We start from the raw sequence: 16940 nt of genomic DNA on the forward strand, positions 1-16940 counted from the left end.
TCATATTCAAGCTTCAAAAAAGATCATCAAGACTAAAAGTAATTACTTTCGTTTTAGATCCTAAGATGCTTTGAATGAGTAGAGTCTAGGTTGGGTGAACCTTTTGATAAATCTTAAATAATTAGAGTATGAACATAATTCATAATCCATACATAACACGAATTAGGAGTATTTAGCAGGCATACATAGTTTTGGGCATTAACACTTACATCTTTTTCAAAATTATGCATCATACATCCATCATTCATGTTAGAGGTTCATGCATAATCAACTAAGTCTTTTCAGAGAATCGTTAATTGAATAAGAATTTGTTTAATCAATTAAATCTTTGTAAATATGAAACCCTTAATCGATTAAGTCAGTTTATGTTTTGGAATATTGGACGTTTTAAAGAAACGTTAATCAATTAAGTGACAATTTAATCAATTATCCCAAATAGGAAAATTTAAAACTGAATGGTATTTTACCATCCTTTCCCCATGCAAAGTCGTCCAGAAAAATAAAAGTAATACATAAACTTGATGCAAGATTGATACATAATTTTCAAGAGTGATTTTCTGAATAGAGAGAAAACCTTTCATGTGAAAAGAGAGAGTTTTTTAGAATCTTTGAAAGAGTTTATTTTCATACCTTGAAAGTTTTCAAAGATTCCTTTTGTGAATCTTAATCATTCATTTTCCTTTCTCTTTGTGAGATATATCAAAGGATAGTTGTTCTGAATTATTAGTGTATGTTTAGCACATTGAAGGTGCAATAGAACTTTGTACACATATTTTACAGTTAGTTAATAAATTTGTCTCTTTGAGGGTATAAGGTATCACCTAGGAGGAAGAGAGAAATTTAGGAGAAATCCTAGGTTGCGATCAAGGTCCAAGAAGATGTCTCATTGGGTATACTTGGTTAGAAGTGGTGAGGAGCCATTAGAAGTTAGGTCCAAAAGAATTCTTGGTGAGGAAGTGTTTTGTATAAAGATTTGTTTTCTTTAGTGAAGCAAATCTTCCATGATCAAAATGGGATGCCTAGATGTAGATTGCATGTGGATTAGCAATCGAACCAGGGTAAATTGGTTGTGTCATCTTCTCTCTTACCATGCTCTTTTGCTTGCAATTATCACATTATTTGATAACACTCATTTAGTGGTCATTGCATAAGTGAATCTGCTTTGTTAATTACTTCATGTACTCAATTTAAGAGTATATTAGATTAGTTTAATCATTGTTTTCTTGATGCATCAAGAACCAAAAGATTTTCAATAAAACCTCTAGGTAAATCGTTTAACTCTTCATATATTTGATTAAGTTCAACTCTATATTAATTGACTAACCAACCATTTAATCGATTAAAACCAATACTTTTTGAGATTTTCTTTTGAATTTCGAGTCGAGTTTAATTATAATTTGAACCACTTATTTACTCCCTGTAAGTAAAGTTAGAGCTCTTATTAACCAACAAATACAAGTTTGACAATAGACCAAATTAGCATTGAGTTTTGTTTAGTGCATGCAAGAATGAAAAGGTCTTGTTTATGCTTGGAGCGTTGCCAATGGTTAGTTTGAGAGTTGGATTTTGGAGGGGAAGAAAGGGAAAGGGAAGGCTTAGGAGTTATCTCACAAGTGAATTTCATGGATCCCAAGCCTTCCCTTTCCCTTCATTCTACTCCAAAATCCAACTCCCAAACTAACCCTAAGGGAATAGTTTTAGGTGTGATAAAAGAAAGGAGCATTGGGTTTATTGTAATGCTCCTTCAATTAGAACTACTCTATGAACATATGAATAAAGCATTCAGATTCACTTTAAATAAACTTCACACCACTTCCCAAATTTCATTCCTTCACTCCTTCAACTTTAAGCATTTTTGTTCTCTTCCTCATTCCTTCTTTTTTGTACTATTGTGAAAGTTTCTGCTCACCATTATTGAAGAGAATGAAGGTGAAAATATGAAGAAGAAGAAGGTGATAACTGTTTTAGAAAGAGGAATGAAATAGTGAGAATTTAAGAGAGCTTTGAGGAATTATAAAGTGAGAAATTGATTAATGATTCTTATCATCAATTATACTATACATTGCCTTATATAGTTAGTTGAAACTACCAAATCAACAAGCTAACTAACTACTATTTATGGAAGGAAATACAAAATACAAGTAATCAATTACTCTTAATTTTATTGATCACTAATAGCTCCCTCAAGCTAGGAATGTATATATTAAGCATGCTTAGCCTGGAATACATCCTAAAAAACACACTAGAAGATAAAGGTTTTGTAAAGATGTGATCAACTTGAGAACAAGAGGGAATATGCAACACGTGAATGAGCTTTGTGATGTAAATCAAGGGGGGACAACTTATGATTTGTGGAAGACAATATTACAAGTAGGAGAACCACTTGGAATCCATGTTGTTGCAAAGAATTCTTAGCATAATTTTAGTTAAGGTATTTATTTGCTTAAGTTTAATAAATGAGATTTTATTCTCATGTAGTCTTAGGATTTAACTTTGTCTTATGAATTTATTTTAGTTGATGTCAAGTAATTTTAGTCATTTAATATGATGTAATTTGGGGGTTGGGAAATTATTCGTTTCCTTTTATAAATGGTTCATTAGTGGCCAATTATTTAATCTAGCATAAGTTATAATGGTGATCACACGAAGAGAAGGCTAAGGCACAAGACAAGGCCAAGTCTTACAAGCCATGACATGGCTGAAGACAAGATGGCATGAAAGTAGGAAGGATGCAAGAAGCTAGAAGGGGCGGCTATTATCAAGGGAGATCAACCAAATTTGTTTATGGGAGTCTATTTATATTTTTCTTAGAGATAATGTGAAGATTAAGTAATTTAATCATCATAAATTCGGCCAGACACCAATCAGATTGGAGTTCAAATTAACATGGTTAATTCCTTAAGATAAAGCAAGGTTGATCATGTCTTCCTCAACAACTTCGGCCAAGCTAGAAATCTTCTAGGATATTCAAATTCATTTATCTTCAACCAAGGGCGTGTGAATTAAGGCCATCAACAATTCCAATCTTTAAGGAATTCGGCCAAGAAGTTAAGGCCATCAACAAAAACTCATTTCTTTAAGGAATTAGGCCAAGAAGATCAACATCATTCAAGGTTTTCAAGTTGCAATCTTTTTAATCAAATATTTCAGCCAAGCACAAGACGAAGTCAAATAGGCCAAATCCCAACCGAATTCAATTAAGTGACTTAGTTAGGATTTTATTTCGTTTTGTTTATTCAAGGTTAATTAGGATTTTATTTTAATTAGGACTTAGTCAAATTTATTTTATTCAGCATGGTAGCCTTTGCCTATTTATGTAATGCATTGATCATTAATGAAGTTAAGTTTATTGTGGAATAAAAATCAAGTAATTAGTTGAGAAGTATCTCCTAATACCCTAGGTTGGTCTTTGCCACCATTTATGTGTTTTTATCAAATTTTCTAGCTTGTGGCAAACTTCACTTGGCTTATCAAGTATCCTTATTATGAGTGTGAAATTATGCTACATTTGCATTGCATTTTAGGACATAAGTAGGACTTTAGGATTGTTATTAGCTTTTATTTCTCTTTGTTCGGGTTGAGCAGGTGTTTTTGGCTTTGTTATGTAGTTTCGATGGAATAAATCCAAAAAAGTAGAGATTGAGTGCAAAAAGATGAAATTTGGTGTTAAGGCTATGTGAAGACCAATTGAAGGGCCAAAAGAAGCCGCAGATGACATATTCTATTCCTATTTTTAGATTTGTTTTGTTGGGCTTAGCCCAATAGTTAGTAATTAGGATAAATGACTATTCTCCCTCAAGGATGACACTTTACACTTTATATTACAATTCTCTAATTTAGAATTTGGTATTCACTTCTCCATTATGAGTGAGTAATTCCCTTTTGTTTCTAGGATTGGGGCTATGCCCTTTTACATTCAATAAACATTTGTTCTTATTTCTATTTCATTGAGTGTTGTGATTTGAATCATTAAACTGAGTTTTATCCGTGTGAGTTGTTTGGCCAACAAATTACACCTCTTAGATGTATTGGGGAAGAACCGAGAGGTGAACCCAGCTATCCGACCATTCAATTACTTAAACTGGAATCCTAATTCACGAGAGTAGTCTTAAGATTCTCGCAGTTGGGTTAAAATAAAGAAAGGTCGGGGGTTTCTAGAATTCACCTTGGGTTGCTACAAAGCGATTGGATAGAAAGATCCAAGTAAAGGATTCAATTGACAATCGTACTACGATAGTAGGTGCGACTTCAATTGAGTACACGTGTTGGAGCTCGAGAGAGGATGACACATATCAAAGAGCAATTCACCCTTACAACTTAAAGTTCATGAAAAGGAGCAAAACAAGGATTTGCGAGTGTAAAGGCGGTAACCCTTATCCTGGAAACTCTCCCTAAATTAGATTTCAACCATTTTTAATATTTCATAATTATTCTTGTCAATTGCTCAATTGTTCTAAATTCAAATTTTGTTCCTTATTTGAGTTAAGTATAAATTTATTGTTATAATTAAAGGAATTTTCTAGTCTTCGTGGGATTGATATTTTATTACTTGACGACATAATCGTGCACTTGCAATTTGCCCTATCAAGTTTTCGGCGCCGTTGCTAGGGATTATGTCAAAATTTCTTTAATTCTCAATTAATTCATTACTTTACTCTAGTGTATTATGTGCTTTCCTTTTTCTTGGTACCTCTGTAGGTTGCCCATTTGGTTTATGCAAAGTTTAAATTACTACTCAGAGCTAGAAAATGAATTTCCATAGAAGAAGAAGGCAGCAAAGAGAAAAAGCAAGAGAAAGACATACACATATGCAAACAATGGCTGAACAAGATGAAAAACCACTTAGCAACTACGCAGCCCCTAATGTTCGTAGTTCACGTCCTGGAATAATCTGCCTAACTATCGAGGCAAATAACTTTTCTTTGCCATTTGATCTGATCCAAATGGTGATGCAAAACCAATTTGGAGGTGGAGCTCATGAAGATCCTAATGCCCATATTGATCAGTTCTAGGAATATTGTGAGACAATGAGGAGTCATGGGGCTTCTAAAAATGCTATTCATCTCTGCATGTTCTCATATTCCCTTAGAGATAGAGCTAAGATGTGGCTAAGGAATGAAAATGCTGAAATTCAAGCAACATGACAAACTTTGGAGGAGGCGTTTCTCAACAAATACTTTCCTCCTTCCAAAACTGTGCACTATAGGCACCCCATCCAGAACTTCAGTCAAAAGGATGAAGAGTCAATTCCTGAAGCTTGGGAAAGATTAAATGAGTTGACTGAAGCTTGCCCTCATCATGGTATTCCACATTGGGTGCTGGTTCAGAACTTCTACAGTGGACTAGACTTGCCATCACAATAATTGTTGGACTCTTCAGCAAATGGTGTCTTTATGTGCAAAGAAATTGATGATGCTTCAAAGATCATAGAGTATGTGGTTTCCAATCATCACCAATGGGCAAATGAGAGGAGCATCCAAGAAGAGACTCTGGTGCATAATATTCATGCAATCAGATGGAGCAGGTAATTTCCACGCTGGAGAACCTTTCTCAAAGGTTTGGAAAGCTAGAAAAATATCATGCTAAAGCTATTGGGTCTAATGCAATATATGATGGGTGTGGAGCAAAAGGTCATGAGTGGTCTGAATGTAAATACTTCACTGAACATGGAGCATTAGTCAATGAACAACCTAAATTGTGCAACTACTATGACTACAAGGACAAGAGTGGACTACAATTCAACCCACCATACAGGCAGAACAATCTCAACCTTTCTTGGAGGAGCAACAACACTCTGAATCATCAACACCAGGATGGACCAAGTAATAGGAAACCTCCAACAAGGTTTTCACAAATACAATCTTCTCATATTGATCATACTCTTAAAACATTAAAGGAGGGTCAAGAAAAAATGTTTGCTAAGCAAAATAAATTTCATGAAGGCCAAGTCATGATTAATAAAAAAATTTCAAACATGCTCAATGACTTGAATTCTAAAATAGAAAACCTGACCATCCATGGTAAAATGTTGTAAACATAAATTGCCCAACAAGCTAGTAATCATAATAGGCAAACAATAATGTTTCCAGGACAGTCAGAAAAAAAATCCAAATAACGAACATTGTAAACTTGTCAAATTAAGGAGTGGAAAGGAACTAAGTAATATTCCTCAAATTAGGAAAAATGCACAAGTGGAAGAGGAACATACTAAGACACAACCCCCTGAAGGGGAGCAAAATTTTGAAAAGGTGTCTAAGTATGTAGCCCCGCCACCATATGTACCACCAGTTCCTTTTACCCCAAAGATTAGCAAAGGCAAAATTAGAAGAAAAAAAAGAAGGAAATCTTTGGATATTCTTAAGAAATTATATATTAGCTTGCCCTTCACCGAGACACTACAGGAGATGCCTGCATACACAAAATTTCTTAAGGATATTTTATCTAAAAAAAGAAGACTAGAGGATTATGAAACAATTGCTATAACTGAGGAGTGTAGTGCTTTAATTCAATATAAATTACCTCCTAAATTAAATGATCCTGCTAGTTTTTCTATCCCATGTTTAATTAGAAATACTAGTTTTGATCATGCCTTATGTGACTTGGGGGCAAGTGTGAGTCTCATGCCTTTATCCGTGTGCAAAAAATTGGAAGTGGGTGAAATAAACCCCACTACTATATCACATCAATTAGCGGACAGATCAGTTAAATTCCCTATAGGCATCTTGGAGGATGTTCCTATTAAAGTTGGGAAATTTTTCATTACAGCAGATTTTGTAATACTAGATATGGAAGAGGACTCACAAATCCCAATCATATTAGGTGTACCCTTTTTAGCTACCTCTAGTGCTATAATTGATGTAAAAAATGGAAAACTTTCCCTAAGCATAGGGGATGAAAAAGTTGAATTTGATATTACTAAATCTATTAAACAACCTTTTCTTGAGGACTCATGTTACAGAGTTGATATGCTGAACCAAGTTGTGAAAGAGGAAATAACTAGAGTGCAATCTAAAGATCCCTTGCAGAGATGCATGGTAGATGGTGACATTTTGGATGTTGACGAGGAAGTGGCTGATATTATTGAATTTCTGAATGCAAGCCGATCAATTCCTCACAAACCGCAAGATGTAAACTTGAAGTTAATGCCCAAATCTAAAGACTGAGAGGAGGGGAAAACACCTAAGGTTGAATTAAAAACACTCCCCTCCACCCTCATGTATGAATTTCTTGGACCCAATTCATCTAATCCAGTTGTTGTTAATTCTAAGTTAAATAAACTGAAAACTAAAAAATTGCTAAGGGTCCTGAGAATGCATGGGAAGGTAATTTAGGATACACGTAAGATGATATAAAGGGCATAAACCCTTCTTTTTGCTTGCATAGAATTTTCATGGATCCTAACCATAAAACTTCAATTGAAAACCATAGGCGACTAAATCCTAACATGAAAGAAGTGATTAGGAAAGAAGTGCTAAAACTTTTAGATGTTGGGGTAATATATCCTATATCTGATAGGGAATGGGTGAGCCCAGTTCATGTGGTTCCTAAAAAGGGAGGATTGACTGTTGTGAAAAATGAATTAATACCAACTAGAACAATCATAGGTTGGAGAATATGCATTGATTATAGAAAATTAAATACAACCACTAGGAAAGATCACTTCCCTCTCCCATTCATTGATCAAATGCTTGAAAGGCTTGCTACATATGAATATTTCTGTTATTTAGATGGGTACTCGAGATTTCATCAAATCTCCATTCACCCTGAAGACCAACAGAAAACTACTTTCACATGTCCTTATGGCACCTTTGCCTATAGGAGAATGTCTTTTAGGCTATGTAATGCCCCATCCACTTTTCAAAGATGCATGACTGCAATATTTTCTAATTTTATAGAAAACATAATGCAAGTTTTTATGGATGATTTTTCTATTTATGGACTTTCATTTGATGATTGTATAACAAATTTGACAAAAATATTGCAGAGATATGAGGAAGTGAATCTTATATTAAATTTGGAAAATGTGACTTCATGATGTGCGAGAGTATTGTGTTGGGGCATTTAATTTTAGGAAAGGGGATAGAGGTGGACAAGGCAAAAATTGTAGTAATAGAAAATATGCCATAACCAATTAACATAAAAGGTGTTAGGAGTTTCATAGGCCATGCAGGATATTACCGCAGATTCATAAAATATTTTTCAAAAAATTGCGAAACCCCTTTCTGACTTTTTAATGAAAGATAATGCATTAGATTTTAGTGTTACTTGTCTAGAATCGTTTTGCAGGTTGAAGGAGGCATTGGTCGTTACACCAATATTGCAATCACCAGACTGGAAGCTTCCATTTGAAGTGATGTGTGATTGTCAAATATAACTCAAAGATTTATATTGCAATCACCAGAGTGACCCTGATTCATGCAAATTTTATAACTCAAAGATTTAGCTTGAATTAAATTTGTTTATGATTGTCAAATATAATGTGTTCCATGTTATTATTTTATCAAAAGTTTTTTTCTTCAATGGGGTCACAGATCAACAATCATCATTCATGCATACTTTTTTATTTAAAGCAGGCAGACAACACATATAACAAAGTAAAGGATAGATGAAATATGAAACATATGCTAATGCATGATATTATGAATATTCAACCTACAAAATTTTAAAATCTATATGGTATGCAGACTTCAAATGGCTTATCAAATATCCTTACTTGTGGCGCCTCACCCTTCAACCTTTTCCACCTTCACAAGTGCGTCACGCACAACATTAATCCCTTCACATATTTTTCCATATCAAACCGTGATCATACACTTCATAATCCAGTCATTCCCTTATTCATTTTCATCCATAAACTTCCATACAGCCAAACCAAGATCAACACCCTACATTCCATATTCCTACCAAAACCAATCAAGCCCTAATTCATATATTTAAGCCTTAAACTAATTCCACACACATTCCCCAAATCAAACAGCCACAAAATCTATCCTACCACATAAATCCAAGACCTTTAATCTCAAACCCTAGATTAACCTACCAAGTCGATACCTTTCCACCTTTCAACATCCAAAACCCTAAATCGAGACCCTAGTCATATACCTCATTTCCCCTTAGTTTACTATATATAAAATAACCAAAAAGTGACCTAAAAGCCTAAATAATTCCAAAACCGAATTCCTATATTTAAAACCCGTAATTTAAAGCTAAAAACGATCCCAAAACAAAGACACCCACAGAGGTTGTCATCAAGTGGTCATTAGATCTAACTTTTAGCTTGAAAGCCAAGTCATAGCCGAGGAGGCCAACCAAAGGACCAACATTTTCCACTGTAGGTGTTTGATCCGAGAAAGGGTCTACCTATTCATTATTGATGTTGGCAGTACCAACATGGTTAGTTTTAAAACTAAACCTTGCGACTAGACCACATCCCACTCCTTACCAACTACAATGGTTAAGTGATATTGGGGAGATAATTATGAACCAGCAAGTGGAGGTTCCCTTTTCAATAGAGAAATACGAAGATGTAGTTCTTTATGATGTGGTTCACATGGAGGCCAACCATATATGTTTGGGTCATCCATGGAAAATGGACAAGAGAACCATCCATGATGGATTCTCAAACAAATACACCTTTGTTCACCAAAATCAAAATATGGTGTTATGTCCCTTATCTCCTGCACAAGTGATTGAGAATTAGAAGATTTTGAAAAATAAAATTGAGGAAGAGAGAAAGGAAAAGTTGTACAAAATTGAGAGTGAAAATAAAAATGAGGAGAAAAGAGTCCTTGGGAAAAAGAGGAAGATTAATGAAGAGGATGGAAACTTCCTAACAAAAAAAGTAAGGTTGGGGATACTTTAGGTCCAAAACAGCCCCTACCCCACTTTAGGGTGGAAATGTCTTTTTAGCACTAACAAGTCTTTGCTTGGTTTTGTTCAAATTTTTTTGCAAGACATTGAAGTATTCTTCCTTAAGGAAGAAGCACCTGATCATCCACCCTTATGAGAGGCTGACTTTTACATCGGTCAAGTTGTTCCTATGGATGTAATGAGGACAAGCCATGAAGACTCAACTCTTACATTATTTTTTAAAGATGCCCGTTTTTTTTTACGAACAAAGATCATGGGTGTTTGTCTTATTGTTGGATTATTCATCAAGGGTATAACCAATGATGAATATGTGGAGAGTTGGTTCCAACAATTCAAAAAGGTGGTCTTTGATCCATGAAGACTCAACTCCTAAAACCCTAGGTTGGATGTGGCCACCATTTATGTGTTCTTATCAAGCTTCCTAGCTTGTGGCAGACTTCACTTGGCTTATCAAGTATCCTTACTTGTGGCGCCTCACCCTTCAACCTTTTCCACCTTCACAAGTACCTCACGCACAATATAAACCCCTTCACATATTTTCAGATCAAACCGTGATCATACACTTCATAATCCACTCATTCCATTATTCATCTTCATCCATAAACTTTCGTACAGCCAAACCGGGATCAATATCCTACATTCCATATTCCAACCAAAACCAATCAAGCCCTAATTCATATATTCCAGCCTTAAACTAATCCCACACACATTCCCCGTATCAAATAGCCACAAAATCTACCCTACACACATAAAGCCAAGAACTTTAATCTCAAACTCCTCAAACCCTAGATTAACCTACCAAGTTGAAACCTTTCCGCCCTACAACATCCAAAAACCCTAAACACACACCCTAAATCAAGAACCTAGCCTTATCTCTCAATTCCCCTTAATTTACTACACATAAAACAACCAAAAAGTGACCTAAAAGCCTAAATAATCCCAAAACCTAATTGCTATATTTAAAACCCCTAATTTCAAGCTAAAAACGATCCCAAGACAAAGGGACCCCCTAGATATTGTCATTACTTTGATTGAACCCTTTCTCTAATGGAGTAATAGTCCACCTCTATGTGTTTGGTTCTTTCGTGAAAACAGGATTGGCTGCTATATGCATTGCTGACTGGTTATCACAATATAATTTAATCAAATTAGTGTGATTGATGCCAAGTTCTTGCATCAAATTAACGAGTCATTGAGCTTCACATGCTGCCCAAGACATGGCTAGTTATTCTGCTTCTACAGAAGAATGAGATATTGTCTTTTGTTTCTTGCTGTTCTAGGAAACTAGGGAAAAACCAATGAAGAAACAATACCTAGAAAATGGCTTTCTGGTATCAGGGCATCCTACCCAATTAGAATATGTGTAACTTTGCACTTGAAGATCACTGTCTACAGGAAATTAAATGCCATTAGTGATAGAACCCTTTAACTACTCGAGGATCCTGATGGCTGCTGGAAAATGAAGGTTTGTAGGATTAGCTACAAACTAACTAAGATGTCTGACAATAAAAGAATAATCAGGTCGAGTATGAGTGAGATAAATGAGCTTTCCCATTAATCTTCTGTATGAAGTGGAGTCCTTTAAAGGTGTACCAAATTGAGAGTGAATAAGCTTGCTTCTATAGTCCATAGGAGTGGAACAAGGCTTAGCCGCAAGTAGACATGATTCTTGAAGAAGATCCAATATGTATTTCCTTTGATAGAGATGTATGACTTTTGAAGTCCTTGCAATCTCCATCCCCAAAAAATATTTCAATGGACCAAGGTCTTTAATGCTAAACTTGGAATCCAATAGTGACTTCATGTGAATGATATCCTCAATATCACTACCTGTGAATACTAAATCATCAACATAAACTAGTATGGCAGTGAAGTGAGGTGAATGAAACTTGATATACATAGAATGATCAGAGAAGGATCTACAATAACCAGATTGTATGAGCATACTAGTAAGCTTGACATGCCAATGTCTACTAGCATGTTTAAGTCCATATAGAGACTTTTGTAGCTTGCATACAAGATCATAGGACTTTATTTCTAGGCCATGGGGGACCTTCATGTATACCTCTTCATTTACCTCATAATGTAGAAAGGTTGTATTGACATCTAATTGATGCAAATGTTAGTCATCTTGACTGCAAGACTAAAAGTCTATAAATAATCTATACCATCAGTTTGTCAAAACCCTTTGGCAACCAACCTGACTTTGTATCTTTCAATAGAGCCATCTGCTCTATGTTTAACCTTGAAAACTCATTTACATCCAATGGTATTCTTGTTGTCAGGAAGATTAATGAGAAGCCAAGTGTCATTCTTTTCTAGAGCATTAAGCTCCTTTTTAATGGCTTGTTTCCAAAAATCATCCTTAATTGCATCACCGTAATGAGTAGGCTCAATGACAGAAGAAATAGCAAAACAAAAATGTTTGTGTTTGGGAGACAAGTTAGAGTAAAACAAACTCTTAGACGAAGAGTATTTTATCATTGTACACAAGGCATCAGTTGCAGATGACTCACTGATCTTTAAAAAATTACAATGGTAGTCTTGTACGTATTTTGGTTTGGATCTAACTCCAGAAGAATATCTAAAAGTGGCATGACTAGGAGAACTAGTTGAAGGAACAACATGACTTGAGGATTATGTGGATGGTCACACAGAGGTAGACACTTGTGTGGGAACGATGTAACTAACTGTTACAGACTCTTCATTAATATGATGAGAAGTATGAGTAATAGCAATATCTTGAAAAGGATAATTGGAATTATGGTCAAGACTGGACAGAGAGAAAACAATAGGAAATTGAGAATTTTGAAAATAGGATTGACTCTATGTATAAGTATCTTCCAGGAAGGGAAACATATGTTCATAGAAAATCATATTTCTAGACAAGAAAATTTCATGAGATTGTAGATCAAGCAATATGTATTATTTTACTCCATGTTTTAAGCTTAGAAAAATACATCTTCTAGATCTATGATCCAACTTTGTTCTGTGGGTAGTGAGAGTGGAGACATAAGCCAAACAACCAAATATCTTTAGATCAAAAACCTTAGGAAATTGACCATAAAGCACTCTATAAGGGGATTGTTGAGACAAATAGAGAGAAGACTACCTATTAATCAGATGAATGGCATTAGACATTGTATAATTCCATAAGCAATGTGGAATGCTAGATTAGAATATGAGTGCCATTGCTACCCCTAGGGTATGTTGGTGTTTTCTTTCAACTACACCATTTTGTTGGGGCGTCTCAACCCATGTGAAACATAGAAGTCATGGATACTAAATTCCTTCTCATTATCAGTCCTAACTGACTTCATCTTAAGGCCAAATTGTGTATGACCTAGAGAAACAAATGACTTAACCAATTGTGACACTTCTGATTTGAGCCTTAAGAAGTATATCCAAGTGAACCTAGATTTGTCCTCAACTATGGTAAAGAAATACCTATGACCGGATGTACTAGGTGTGGAAACGGAACCTAAAATATCCATGTGAATTAAGTCAAACAAATGTAAAGATTTAGAAACACTTTCACTATAGGGTAACTTTTCTGTTTTGCCAGGTGACATATATGACATGGATCAAAAGTCTTATTGCATTGAATAAAAGGAAAATCCTATTGCATTACAAGTAATTTTTGATGTGAGGGATGCCCCAATCTACTATGCCAAACATTATAATTATATTTTGGAAAGGAATTAACAGTGTTACGACAAGAAATAAATGACATAGTACAATTAGAAGACTTTTGCATAGACATAGGAGATGCAATCATTGCACAAAGGTCATCTTTGAGCTCAGCTATGCCAATCATCTTCAAAGAGAAGATCTCCTAGACATGACAAATGTTGTTTTCAAAGATTAGTTTACATGGAATGATATGTGTCAACTTGGAAACAAATATAAGATTATAATGGAAAAATGAATTTACAAGACATCAGTGAGGTACAGACTACTAGAAAACATGATAGTGCTAGAAATATTAGCAGACACTTGACTCACATTAGGTAAGGTGACATGAATAAGTTTAATCTGTTTGAAACTATGGAAGTTTGACATAGTGTAATACATATGATCAATAACCCCCATATCTAAAATCTAATGAATAGATTCAGCTAAAATGAAAAGATATAAACATTACCTCTAGTTTGAGTATTTGAGGTATGTTTAAGATCGGAATCATCAGGAATAGTGCTCAATTGATTGGTGGCATGGCTCTGTTGCAAGGATGTTTGTTGGATAATAGAAAGCAAAGTTCTATGTTGCTCAGGGGTGAACTGCATCATTGAATCTTTCTCTTTAGTGGCAAATTCATCTTTTGTTCTATTGCTAGTAACCTTATACTCTTATTGACTACCTTCAACTGTGAAAGTACTCACAGTTCTCTAATAATTGGGAGGAAAATCATGTTTCTTATAGCAATGGTCAATTGTGTGACCCGACTTGTTACAAAATGTACAGATCTTTGTACCTCTGCCTCCAAGATATCTTCATAAAACACTATTTCATCTTCCCTGTCCATATTGGATTGTACTAGATTGTGCTTGATAACTTATTCCTTTGCCTCTTCCTTTATTGGACATATAGGAATTACTTCCATTCTTAGAGATGTTTCCATGATTAGTTGCACCAATTAACATTTTTGGTTCAGTTATGTGCATATTTAGATGCCTCTCTTGTTGAACTAGCAAAGAGAACACCTTATTTATTGTTGGCAAATGATCCATTAACATAATCTGTGACCTAACACTCTCATATTATTCATTGAGACCCTTGAGGAAGCATATAACATAATCGTTTTCTCTATATGATTTAACCGTATAACCACACTCACACTTGTTGATGCAGGAGCAAAAAGGAATATGCCTGAAGTTATCTAACTCTTGCCACAAACCTTTGATATGAGTGAAATAAGATCCAATCGAAAGGTTACCTTGTTTGTAGGTGTGAATTTCAGTAAGTAATTCTGAAATACGATAGACATCTCCCTAGTAGTATCTTTCACGAAGATCATGCCAAATTTCAAAAAGCAGTCTCCACCCATATTACAATTTGCACAAAAGTGGAATCCATGGACAATATTAGCCAAGAGAGAACAAAAGTGTTACATCTATCCCAAGCTATGGACATAGGATCATCAACTAGAGGTTTTGGCAACAATCCATCAATGAATTGCAATTTATTTTTCATTTTCAATAACATAGCCATTGAAAGTGCAAAGTGTCAAAGTGTTGCACTATTAGATTGTCTATGTTTTGATGAAGACAAGGACTTATAGAAAGCTTGAATATGACTCAACAAATTAACATGCCATGGACTCAAGGATCTCATATCTAGACTAGGTTCTTACAAGAGTCACTTTTAGAGTCTTAGATGTGTGTCTTAGATATTGAGTCTAGGTTAGGTAAACCTAGGTGCAATTCTCACAAGTCTTAAAGATATTCAAATCATTTACATGAGACATGCCATCTAGATTATTATATGTTCATGCATTAATCATACATGTTATATGTGCATCTTAGGCATAATATATTGGTAAAACATGCATAGTTGATAAGCATAATATATAGGTAGTTTACCATTTTACCATTTAGCTGAAAAATATATCAGTTAATCGATTAAGGAAGGTGTTAATTGATTAACGTGAATTCGGTTTTAACAGATAATTGGAAACCTGAAAACAGTTATTCTCAACAGCTCGTTAATCGATTAAAAGGGCACTTAATCGATTAATTGGGTCTCAGAAAGGTTTTCTATATAAACTATGTTTTTAGGTCTTGCATTATACATCATTTTTTTAGAATTGCTAGTTGCATATTTTTCATGCTCATTTGTGTCATTTTAGGCAGAGATAAATGCATTGTGAGATAGTGAGAGATAATATCATGTTTAGGGTTTAATTGTGTTCTAATTGCATGAGATTAATGTGTTAACCTTTGCTATCTTTTCTTGCATGATTCTTGCATTTCTTTAGAAGAATTCTAGGATAGAAGTTCTCTATTTTTGCACATCAATTAGCTCATACATATTCATGTTTACTTGTGAGTCTTGTATAGGGTTTTTAGCCGAGTTTTAATTATGATATTTTGAGCTACATTGTGCTTGATAATACACTATTTTTTGTACTGTTTTTGTGTTGTAACAAGGGAAGTCGTCTCTTAGTGTCGTACCACCAAAGAGACTCAGTGAGTCTTCACCAAGACTTAGAGGTCTTGAGTTTAGAACGTTTTCTTGGCTGGGGCTAGATCATAAGAAAGGTTTTCTTAGGCGATTAGGTGAGTCAAACTAAGAAAGTGGGATCTTGGATTCCATAAGGGAGCATCTAAGTTTGTGTATTGGAAGTGTGCATGTAACAATACATTCGTTTCAATATTAGTGAAGAAAATATCCCGAGATAAGAATGGGAGGCCTGAATGTAGTTTGCAAGTGGACCTGCAAACGAATCAGGATAAAATTCATCATTGCGGGCTTTTTCTATCCTTAATCTCTTTATATTTCAAGTTGTAGTATTGCCTAATTTTAGCTGATAATTTGGATACTGTAACTTCGATATATTGAGTTTAATTATGTTCAAGTATATTTGTTTTATCTGTATCTGATTATCGGTGAGTGGCTGAGCAATAAGTCATTCTCCAACTTACTATTTTCTGTGAGTTAATCGATTAAGACAGAGTGTTAATCGATTAACTAGGGCTTTTTCCAAAATAGGGCTTCGGTGCAAAAAGTGGTAATTGGTAACCACGACACCTATTCAACCCCTTCTAGGTGTGTTCTGTCTGCTGATACCTAACAGCCATTGCACAAGACCACGAGTGATAATTATTTCCATTTAGTAGATTTGAAACTAAGGCAGCTCCAAGATTTTCGTTAGGATGAAGGAAGAAAGAAGAAGTAAAATCCTGAATCGGATTCATCACATTTGCAACATTTCTTTAATTCTAGTTCAATTTCAGCTAAAATTCACAACTTCAACAAAATCATAGAATCTTGAATAGTAGAATCACAAATTGTAGAATTGCAGAATCGCAAATTCTCAAGAAATTGAAAGAGAAAGAGGATGAAAACAC

Source organism: Lupinus angustifolius, chromosome LG11 (assembly GCF_001865875.1).
Source record: "Lupinus angustifolius cultivar Tanjil chromosome LG11, LupAngTanjil_v1.0, whole genome shotgun sequence".
NCBI classification, from domain to species: Eukaryota; Viridiplantae; Streptophyta; class Magnoliopsida; order Fabales; family Fabaceae; genus Lupinus; species Lupinus angustifolius.